Source organism: Spermophilus citellus (assembly GCF_964194105.1).
Source record: "Spermophilus citellus genome assembly, chromosome: 4".
Lineage (NCBI taxonomy): Eukaryota > Metazoa > Chordata > Mammalia > Rodentia > Sciuridae > Spermophilus > Spermophilus citellus.
The window spans coordinates 22,003,451-22,015,134 of record NC_138185.1 but is presented as its reverse complement, the minus strand read 5'-3'; the positions used below and the strand labels follow the sequence as shown (position 1 = coordinate 22,015,134).

Here is an 11,684-nt window from a genome sequence, read left to right as displayed (position 1 = left end):
AAGCTTCTCAGTAGAGGACCTGGAACTAGCCCCCACTCACTACCCCAGGAATGCGCACAGGGGCTCAGCCCAGCCTCACGGGTCTCAGCAGGCCTGGGGCTGGCAGGACCCAGAGAAAATGTTCTGTAGAGAACAGGCAGGACCAGCGGCTAGGAGAAAGCCCAGGAGGAGGGAGGAGGAGGCACCAGAGGAAGACACAGGCTGGGCAAGCCACACAGGCATGCTTAAAGTCGGGGAGAGTGGGGCGCAGTGGTGCACATCTGTAGGCCCAGCTACTCAGGAGGCTGAGGCAGGAGAATCACAAATTCAAGGCCAGCCTGGGCAATTTAGGAAGATCCAATCTCAAAAAGGGCCGGGAGCCTGGGTGTGGTGGCACATGCCTGTAATCCCAGTGACTCGGGAACTGAGACAGGAGGATTGCAGGCCCTAAGCAACTTAATGAAACCCTGTCTCAAATTTTAGAAGAACAAAAAGAGCTGGGGATGTGGCTCAGTGGTAAAAGCACCCCTGGGTTCAATCCCTGGTACGTGTACACACACACACACACACACACACACACACACACACACACGGCATTTCTACCCAGTACTGCTACAAAGGCAAACATACCAACTAAATGTTGTACAAACCTGTAAACACATCCTTGCTGGGACACCGTGTTGTCATACTTTGCCACTAGAGGTCACCCAAGGTCACTGAGTAAATTTGGAACAGAGTACTCAGAACTCCTAGCCCAGTCTGCTGTCCACAGATGCCAGGTACCCTTCAGGGCCTGTAAAAGAGTCCTCCAGTTCCTTTCTTTCCTTGTTTCTCTTGGTGCTGTGGGTCAAACCCAGGGCCAGCCCGAGGTCCTTCCAGGTCTAAGATGCCAAGATATCATCCCCTGGGACCAGCAGCCCCAGGTCCAGGAGCCCTCAAGAGCCTAAAGAGGGCTGGGGATGTGGCTCAAGCAGTAACGTGCTCGCCTGGCATGCACGGGGCGCTGGGTTCGATCCTCAGCACCACATAAAAATAAAATAAAGATGTTGTGTCCACCACAAAATTAAAAAATAAATATTAAAAAATTATAAAAGAGAGAGAGAGAGCCTAAAGAAAGGCCAGGTGTGGTATTGCACGCCTATAATCCCAGCAGCTCAGGAGGCTGAGGCAGTTCAGAGCCAGCCTCAGCAAAAGCAAGGCACTAAGCAACTCAGTGAGCCCCTGTCTCTAAATAAAATTCAAAATAGAGCTGGGGATGTGGCGCCCCTGAGTTCAATCCCCAGTAAAACACACACACACACCCACACACGGTAAATCAACCTGTCCAGGATCATGGTGTTAGAAAACAGCAGAACCAGATTCAAGCCCAGGTGAGGAAGACCCTGTACCAGCCTCCTCCTTTGCCCACTATGCACAGCTGCAGGGAGGTCTGGGAGAGGAGGGCGTCTGCAGAGGGTGAGGGCGAGGGCGAGGAAGGAAGAGCTGCTTCCTCCCAAGCTCTCCTTCCTGCCCAGCTTCCCCAGGACACTCAGGACAGGTCTGAGCTTCCCTTTGGCGCCCTCCCTCGCAAGAACCCCTGGAGTTTACTTCGGCAAGAGCTCCTGCGGCCAATCAGAAATTCTCAGCCTCAGTTCTCACACCCACCTGGATTGGTCCTGCATCCTCTCTCCTCCCCAGTGCCTTTCCCAGTCTCTCTTCAAACACTGTAGGTTCTAAGAGCAGAATACCACCCAAGTACCCAGACTCGTCCGAGGTTCCCACTCTGGCCAAGAAGTCCTGAATTTCATTTTGGACTTTATGTGGACAAGTTCCCCCCCCCCCCGCCCCTATTGGGCATTGAACCCAGGGGCGCTTTAACCACTGAGCCATATCCTCGGCCCTTTTTTTTTTTTTTTTTTTTTTGCATTTTATTTAGATACAGGGTCTTGCTGAGTTGCTTAGTGCCTCAGTAAATTGCTGAGGCTGGTTTTGAACTCACGATCCTCCCACCTCAGCCTCCCAAGCTTCTGGGATTACAGGTGTGCGCCACTACACCTGGCCGTGATGGTCTTTCTTTAAAGCTGAAATATTTACACAGACAAAACTGGATCCCTTTGAAGCGCACAGCTCCAGGAACTGCCAGGCCTCTGCAGGGCCTTGCTGCTGCTTCCACAGTGTCCCCATCCACCCTCCACAAGGCAGTTTCTGGGACATGAAGGTCTATCCAACCAGGATGCTGCCCTGGCCAAAACCCTCAGAGCTCCCCTGCTCTTAGAACAAAGACCTAAGAAACAAAATATAAGTACTCCGCCTCTGAGCAAGAAAAGCATAAAGTCAGATCCAAATCTGCCTGTAAGGAAGGAATCCACTTAAGTTAAAGGGACACTCTTAGGTTCAAGGTACTTGGACCTGAAAGGATTTTGTTTATTCAGTGTAAAATGTGTCCATCTCTAATGATGAGAAGGCAAACTTAACCCAGAGAATGGAGAGTATGATTAATTGATAATAATAATGAGCTGTTGGTTGACTTAAATTTGATGTGTGATTAAGTCTGACCACTTGTGGTTACTGAATTTGCTTATCTTTATTATTGCTTTATCCATGTCCCAGAGTGGTGTAGGTATTTTTTAAAACAACATCGTTTTCCCACTTTTAAGTACATAATGAAATTAGTTCTGGCCAATGTTCTTTTATAACCTTCTCCCCAGCCCCCCTCCCACTTTCACTGGGGACTGAACCCAGGGACACTTTACCACTGAGCCACATCCCCAGCCTTTTAAATTTTTAAAAAATATTTTTTTTAGCTATACATGGACATAATACCTTTATTTTGTTTATTTGTTTTTATGTGGTGCTCTGCCACTGAGACACCACTCCAGCCCATCCATTTTCATTCTTTGAGACAGGGTCTTGCTAAGTTGTTGAGGCTGGTCTCAAACTTAAGACCCCCTCCTATCTCAGCCCCCAAATTGCAGGTGTGCACCATGGGGGGGGCCAGGCTTCCTTTGCCAGTTGATAAACACTTGGGTTGCTTATAGGTTGAGGCAATCATGAATCCAGCTACTCCGAATATTTATGCACAAGTGTTTAACCAAGCCAGGTGGCACATGCCTATAGTCCCAGCTACTTGGGTGGCTGAAGCAGGAGGATTACTTCAGCCAAGATGTCAAGGCCAGTCTAGACAACATGATGAGACACCAACTCAAAAACACAAAAACAAAATGTACATTTACAAGTGTGTGGCACATGCTTTATTTGCTACCAAAAATGACAGATTTCTCTGTGGTGCTTCCTGCTATTTCAGGCAAAAAAATGAGTATTCTATTGCTGTCGAGGTGACTAAGTACAGAGCCAGACTTCCCCATATTAAACTCTCAAAAGATTTATGAAACACTAATGAAATAATTGCAGGAAGTCATAAAATGTGACTAGCAAGATATTTTCTATAACTTTCTCTTACTAGTTGCCAAGCACTCAGCAAAGGATGGACCAAACATTTTCTCTCTCTCTCTCTTTTTTTTTTTTTTTGGTGGTGCTGGAGATTGAACCCAAGGCCTCCTGCATGCTAGGCAAGGGCTCTCCCACTGAGCTGCGCCCCAGCCCCATTCTGTCACTTCTCTCTCAGGAGAATGTTGTTATTCCCATTTCCCAGATGGGAAGCTGGGCTCAGGGAGGGGAGGGAACCCAAGGTGCGCCCACCTTGGGCTCACTGGAGTCCAGGTGCACCTCAGGACGGGGGCTTGAGGAACCTGCTCCACCATGAACTGACTGAGCCCCTCCTTTGACCACTGTGAAGATGGCATCACTAATCTCTTCAAAGATTTGGTCCAAGGTGGCAACACATGCCTGACTTGGGGGCTGAGGCAGAATTGCAAGTTTGAGGTCAGTCTCAGCAATTTTGCGAGACCCTAAGCAATTTTTTGAGCACTTGTCTCAAAATAAAAAATAAAAAGGGCTTGGAATGTAGCTCAGTGGTACAATGCCCTGGGTTAAATCTGTAGTACCAATAAATAGATAGATAGATAGATAGACAGACAGACAGATAGAAAGATAGATTAGCTGGGTGTGGTGGTGCAGGCCTGCAATCCCAGCAGCTCAGGAGGCTGAGGCAGGAGGATTGAGAGTTCCAAGCCAGCCTCAGCAAAAGGGAGGTGCTAAGCAACTCAGTGAGACCCTGTCTCTAAATAAAATACAAAATAGGCTGGGATGTGGCTCAGTGGTCGAGTGCCCCTGAGTTCAATACCTGGTATCCCCCACCAAAATAAATAAATTAATTAATTAAAGGCATCATGCTATAGCAATAAACGCACACCCATGTTTATAGCAGCACAAGTCATAATAGCCAAACTATAGAACCAGCCTAGGTGTCTGGCCATCAATGGATTAATGGATAAAGAAAATGTGGGGTGTATATATATATATATAATGTGTATATATATATATATATATATATATATATATATACACACACACACACACACACACACATACATACATATACAATGGAGATTTATTCTGTTACAAATAAAAATGAAATTATGTCATTTGCAGGAAAATGGATAGAACTAGAGACCATTAGGTTAAGCAAAATAAGCCAAACTCAAGGTCAAGAGCTGTATGTTTTCTCTTTAGCTAGAGCGAAAATTGGAAAAGAAAGTGTATGTGTGTAGGGATTGTCTCGTATCTACAACTACAATGCACTAATAAAAAATGTGGAAAAAATTTTCTAAATTTTGCAATAAGGTCTTGCTAAATTGTTCAGGCTGGCCTCAAACTTGCAATCTGCCTCAGTCTCCTGAGCTGCAGGAATTATAGGTGAGCACCAGCATACCTCTCTAGAAAAAGGCCTGTTTTTACAAAACAAAAGGAGAAAGATTTCAGCTGGGTGTGGTGTCCCTTGTTTGTAATCCCATAATCCTAGCTATTTGTAAATCTGAGACAAGAGGATCCCAAATTTGAGGCCAGCCTGGCAATTTAATGAGACCTGTCTCAAAATGAAAAAAAAAAAAAAAAGAAAAAAAAATGGCTGGTAGGAGCACTTGCCTACCCCAAGGGCTATGGCCAGGCCACACAAAAAAGGTTCCCCTTCCAAGGTAAACCACCTGTCCAGTCTGCAGCCAGCCCGTGTTATTACATTGGCCCTGACTGTGACACAGTGCTTGTGTTCAAGTAACCCTTACTTTACTTACTAATGGCCTCAAAACACAAGGAGTGATGCTGGCAATTCAGATATGCTAAACAGAAGCTGTGAAGTACTTTCTTTAAGAAGAGGAAAAATTCCTATGCTGGGGTTGCTAAGATTCACAGTATGTGGAGGAGGGAAAAGAAATCTAGTACTGTAGTCACACCTCGATCTGCAAAAGTTCTGGCCTTATAAAGTCTTATTTTAATCAAAATCAAGTTAAAGGCCAAGACATTTTCATTTTCCAAAGGGCTGGAGGAGACAAGTTGTAACCAGGTCTTCCAAAACAGAGAAGCTTAATCTTTGCCAAGATAGTCATCCTGAGGGCTGAAGGCAGATCCAGGTTTTGTTTTTTGCAGTGCTGAGGATGGAACCCAGGGCCTCATGCATGCTAGGCAAGCGCTCTACCACTGAGACCCAGCCCCAGCCCTTATGTAATTTTTGGAACTCTCATTAAGAAAAAAAAATACACATAATCTAGCACAAATAGACTATTTATTCAAAATAAGAAATCATAATTTTGGGGTGGAAGGTATTGGGAATTGACCCCAGAGGCACTTTACTACGAGCTACATTCCCAGCACATTTTATTTTTTATTTTGGGAAAGGGTCTCACTAGCTGTTTAGCGTATCACTAAATTTTTTTTCACTCTTTTTTTTTTCCTGGTAATGGGAATTGAACCCAGAGGGACTTTACCAGTAAGTGACAACCCCTGCCCTTTGTATTTATTTTTATTTTGAGACAGTCTTAAGTTGCTTAGAGCCTTGCTAAATTGCTAATGCTGGCCTCGAACTTGCAATCCTCTTGACTTAGCTCCCAAATTGATAGAATTAGGGGTGTGCACCACAGTGCCCAGCAGAAATCATATTTTTTTTTTTTTTTGGCATCAGGGATTAAACTCAGGGACACTGGACCACTGAGCCACATCCCCAGCCCTATTTTGTATTTTATTTAGAGACAAGTTCTCACTGAGTTGCTTAGGGCCTCAATAAGTTGCTGAGGCTGGCTTTGAATTCTCAATCCTCCTGCCTCAGCCTCCTGAGCCACTGAGATTATGGGCACGTGCCACTGGCCCGATGAAATCATACATTTTTAAAAGCTGACAAATGCCATATCACAAACTCTTTTCTACTTTTGGGGGGCCTGCTCTTCTTGTCTTCTTTTTTTGAGATGGAGTCTTGTTCTTTTGCCCAGTCTGGCCTCATGTTCCTGAGTAGCTGGGACTACAGGTGCAGGCCACTGTGCCCAGCTGGGTATACTCTTTCATTGTCCTTCATAATACAATGGTTTCATAATATCATTTTATGTGGAGAAAATAACGATAATTCAGTCTTCTAACATGTCCAAGAATACTAGTATTCACTGTGTTAAAAAATACATTCTGGGAGCAGAAAACTCCCCTTCTTAGTGCGCATAGGTAAGAACTGAGTCCTCCATTTCCATTTGTATAGTTGTCGCGGTTTGAAGACTCTTCTGGAGACCAGCTTTTATCTAATCCTTTCAAACTGTTTATCTTCCTTCACTTACGCGCCTCCATTATACACTCATAAGATGCCTTTGCACTGGAACTCTGTTCCTGAAACTTTTGAGCCATGACAGCCTTTCAAATGCCAGGACACTTAGCCATATATGAACTGCCCATGGAAGTGAGTACTAACCACGTAAAGAAACCTAAATCAGGGGCTGGGGTTGTGGCTCAGTGGTAGAGTGCTCACCTAGCAAGCACAAGGCACCGGGTTCGATCCTCAGCACCACATAAATGTAAAATAAAGATATTGAAAAAAAAAAAAAAGAAACCTAAATCAGGGCTGGGATGTGGCTCAAGCGGTAGCGCGCTCGCCTGGCCTGCGTGCGGCCCGGGTTCGATCCTCAGCACCACATACAAAAACAAAGATGTTGTGACTGCCGAAAATTAAAAAAATAAATAAATATTAAAAAATTCTCTCTCTCTCTCTCTTTAAAAAAAATAATAAAAAAATAAAATGGCAATATTCCCCAAATTTACCTTAAAAAAAAAAAAAGAAACCTAAATCAAATATATTCATAACTCAGCCTTTCCAGATGCACAAAAATGTTCAGGGCCAATACAAGGTCACCTGACATAAGGGAACAGTGAGGAGGAGAAATAGTAGAATAAAACAGTGGTCTTAGCTGATTGTTATTAGATTTTTATTTTATTTTAAACACAGGGATGCTTAACCACTAAAGCTACATCCCCAGCACTTGTTAAATTGCTGAGGCCTTGTTAAGTTGCTGAAGCTGCTTTAAACTTGCGATCCTCCTGCCTTGGCTCCGGAGCTGCTGAAATTACAGGCACGCACCACCACACCTGCTAAAATTTCTGAACTTTATAAATTTTATAAAAATATATAACAACCCCCAGGACCTTGGAAGAGAAAGAGGGGTCGTTAAAGTGCAAGCTTCATTGCTTCCTGCGGGAGAATTTGTGTCCACTACAGAAATTCAAAGGGTTCCTTCCCTCGCCAAAATCAGTCTGTTGTCCTCTAAAGAAGTAAGGATACTGCTCCTAAACTGGACGTGGTGGCGCGTCTGTAATCCCAGCTGCTCAGGAGGCTGAGACAGGCGGATCACAAATTCAAGGTTAATGTGGGAAATTTAGTGAGACCCTACCTCAAAATTAAAATTTTTAAAAAGTCTGGGGATGTAGCTCATTGATACAGCACCCTTGATTTCAATCCCAAAAATAAATTAATTTAAATTAATTTTTAAAAATCCATGTCAGTAATAGTAATACTCCTAATGAGTTAAACTGACAAAGGTTAAAATAGGGAGAAGGAAAGATACACCCCAGTGTTGCCTACACTGTGAGTAAACAGGCAACACCTATGTGTATGTGTGTAAATACATCCACATATACCTATATTTACAGACTCTCGAGTCTATATATAGAACCTTTCAAAGACACCTAAATGGTCTGGGGTTGTGGCTCAGCAGTAGAGCACTTGCCTTGCAAGTGTAAGACCTTGGGTTTGATCCTCAGCATCAGTTAAAAATAAATAAGTGATTGTGGATGTGTAACCGACATGATTCTGCAATCTGCATTTGGGGTAAAATTGGGGGTTCATAACCCACTTCAATCTAATGTATGAAATATGATATATCAAGAGCTTTGTAATGTTGTGAACAACCAATAAAAAAAAATTTTAAAAAAATAAAAATAAAAAAAAGGGTCAAGTACTCTAAAATAAATAAATAAATAAATAAATAAATAAATAAATAAATAAGTGAAATAAAGGTATTGTGTCCAACTACAACTAAAAAATAAATATTAAAAAAAAAGACACCTAAACCTCAATTGGGTATGATGGCCAAAATTTTATTTTGAGATATGGTCCCACTTCAATGCCAAGATGGCCCATGTCTGTAATCCCAGAAACTTTGGAAGCTAAGGCAGGAGGATTGCAAATTCAAAGTCAGCCTCAGCAATTTAGCAAGGGTTGTTAACAGCAAGGCTCTGGGTTTGAGCCCCAGTACCACAAAAGAAAAATTTTTAAGTTAGTAAATGCCCAATAACTAAGAAAAAGTTCAGTCAATTGTGATTGACCAACAAGATGAGACTTTTTTCCCCTACACCTGTTCACCACACCTCCAGCCCTTTTATTTTTGAGATAGGGTCCCACTTCATTACCAAGGCTGGCCTAGAATTTACGATCTTCCTGCCTCAGCTTCCCCAGTAGCTGGGATTCTAGGCATGCACTATTGTGTTCAGCAACAGGAGACTTTTAAGAAGAAAGATGTTAAGTGGAAATCCACACATGACAGCTACAAACCCCCGTCTTCAGGGAGGTCTCTAGCAGCTCCAGCCTCATTACCCAGAGCTGACCTATCTGGCCACGCGCCTCCAGCCTCTTCCCAACTCTCCTCAGTAGCCATCCCAGGAACTTGCCCAGGATGCCCTGCTGCTCATGCTGCCAAGTCCCCCACTTTCAAGGTCCTACCACCTGGCCGGCCAACCAAGCTATCTACTCAATCACTCATTTGCACTGGACTTTGCTATACGCATTTCTTATTTCTTATACCCCAGAGAGCCCCAACTTCTATAGGCTGAAGCCTAGTCGTGGCTTTCAGTGAATGCTGGTCCTGGTGGTTCCCACTTCCAAAAAAGGGCAGCAGCTAGTGTTTTTGTTGTTCTTATAGTGCTAGGGATTGAATCCAGGGCCCTGCACATGCTAGGCAAGTGCTCTACCAATGAGCCACATCCCCAGTCCCTAACTTTTTTTTTTTTAAATGAAAGTGAATTCATATGAATTCATTTGCATCTGTGTAACTACCAATGCCAGAAACTGGCACACAAAGTCCCACATCCAAGAGCCTCTGAGATCTGGGATTTTCTGGTATTCAGGCAAGAAACTGACTTATGATCTGGAGAGCCAGATCAGATTGGGCTTCGACAGCACTCCCATCTCTCCTATCTCAGCCCAGATCTTTCCCGGAGTACTGGGTCCCACACTCATCATGAGGCAAGTCTCTTCTCTCAGGGACAGTTTCTTCATGTGTAGGGAAAAAAGGAGGAGAGGTTTCTTGCCACAGTAGTGTGTGTGTGCGCGTGTGTGTGTGTGTATTGCTGGGGATCAAACCTAAGACCACATGCATGCTAACAAAGGTTCTACCACTGAACTAAACCCCCAGCCCACTACAGTAATTTTATTTTATTTATTTTTTAATAAAGAGAATGTGTGGCAAAACGGGATGACAGAGCCAGGCACAGTGGCACACACATGTTGTCCCACTCAGGATACTGAGGTAGATCACTTGAGCTCAGGACTTTGAGGCAGCCTAGGCCATGTAGTGGGACACCTGTCTCCAAAAACAACTTTAACAGTTAGAAAAAGTTTTCCCATGATAGTTCCTCATCAACTATGTCCAAAGCAGGGCTGGGGATGTAGCTCAGTGGTCCAGTACCTGCCTAGCATAAGACCCTGGGTTTGATCCCCAGAACCACAAAAAAGGAAAAAAAAAAAAAAAGACTAAATTAGCTTACAACTTCTAAAAACTTACTGTTTTAGCAGGGAATTTGTTTCTGTGAAGTCCCGATACACAACCAGTCTCCCTCTTTCTCTTCCCTCCCTCCCCTCCAGGTCTAGGAAGGGGCTCCAGACTGGCTTTGTCAGCTGCAGGCAAAGGGGTAGGAGAGAGGGCTGGGGACACAGCTCTGTTGGTAGAGTGCTTGCCTTATATGCACAAGGCCCTGAGTCAATCCCCAGCACCACACACACACACCAAAAAAAAAGGTTGTGGGGAGAAGTCACTGTCTTCATCAACGGACTTAGGAAGCTCACTTGGTTAGACCTTTATTTTCCCTCCAGATTCCCCACCTCCTAAAGATCCTTGCCCCATGCATCCTCTGCAACCCTAGGTTAGGACTCAACTGATTTGACCTTTCTTACCTAAGACTGCCCAAGCCTCCCTTTTTTTCTCAGAGGGCTGCAGATCAAACTTGGCCTAGAAATTGTGTGTGGCCACCACACTGGGCCTCACTTTCTCCATCTGTGTAGTGGAGAGAACTGGGCAGCGTCACTGACATTTTGGACAGTAGGCAGCTGGCCAACTTAGTTCTATGCATTTGCAGGAAATCTGGTGTCTTTGGAGTCCATATGAACCTTAAGAGTCATTTAATCAGTGACCCTATTGACTTAGGACTTATTTGGGGGAAAAAAAATTTTTCAATTTTTGTTCCCAGAGTTCTCCACTGCTAAAGTGTAATTAAGACCCAAAACTGAAGCCAAGTATGGTCGAACACAACGGTAATCCCGCAGCTTGGGAGGCTGAGGCAGGAGGATCACAAATTCAAAGCCAGCCTCAGCAACTTATCAAGGTCCTTAGCAACTTAGCAAGACTCTGTCTCTAAATAAAATACAAAATAGGGCTGGGGATGAAGCTCAGTAGTCAAGTGCCCCTGAGTTCAATCCCTGGTACCAAACAACAACAAAAAAGAGACTCTGTCTCTAAATAAAGTATAAAAGGGGGCTAGGGATGTGGCTCAGTGGTCAAGTGCCCCTGGGTTCAATCCCTGGTACCAAAAACCAAACAAAAAACTGAGTTGACCTGGTCACTTTGTGTTTTACTGGAATTCCTGCCTCCACCCTGTGCAGGTGGCTGAAGTAGGAGGATCATAAATTTGAAGCCAGCCTTAGCAACTTAGGAGCCTTAGCAAAAACCTGTCTTGAAACAAAAAATAAAAAGGGCTGGCTGGGGGTGTAGCTCAGTGGTACAGCGCCCCTGGTTTCAATCCCCAGTACCAATACATACATACATACCAGTTACCGGTGCCTGCCTGCAGAGCTACTCAGGGAGGCTGAGGCTGGAGGATCACTTATGCCCAGGGGCTGGAGATCAGCTTGTGCAACATAGGGAGCACCTATCTCGGCAATAACAAAACAATAAATAAGAGAAAGCATTAAAGAAAAAAATTACAAAAAGCTATTTTCAAAGCAGTTGATTTCTAATCTCAAGGGCCCCACATATCTGGGCCTAGACGAAAGAGTAGCCCAGAAGAGGGTCTTCCTGGTTCGAATTAGGCGA

The 11,684-nt window shown here is 44.2% G+C and overlaps 1 protein-coding gene across 1 annotated transcript in view; it reads right to left on the bottom strand.

Moving 5' to 3' along the window:
- MTCL2 (microtubule crosslinking factor 2) overlaps positions 1–11,684 on the bottom strand; it is a 351,820-nt gene that overhangs the window by 126,337 nt on the left and 213,799 nt on the right. The gene's annotated exons all lie outside the window — the stretch shown is intronic.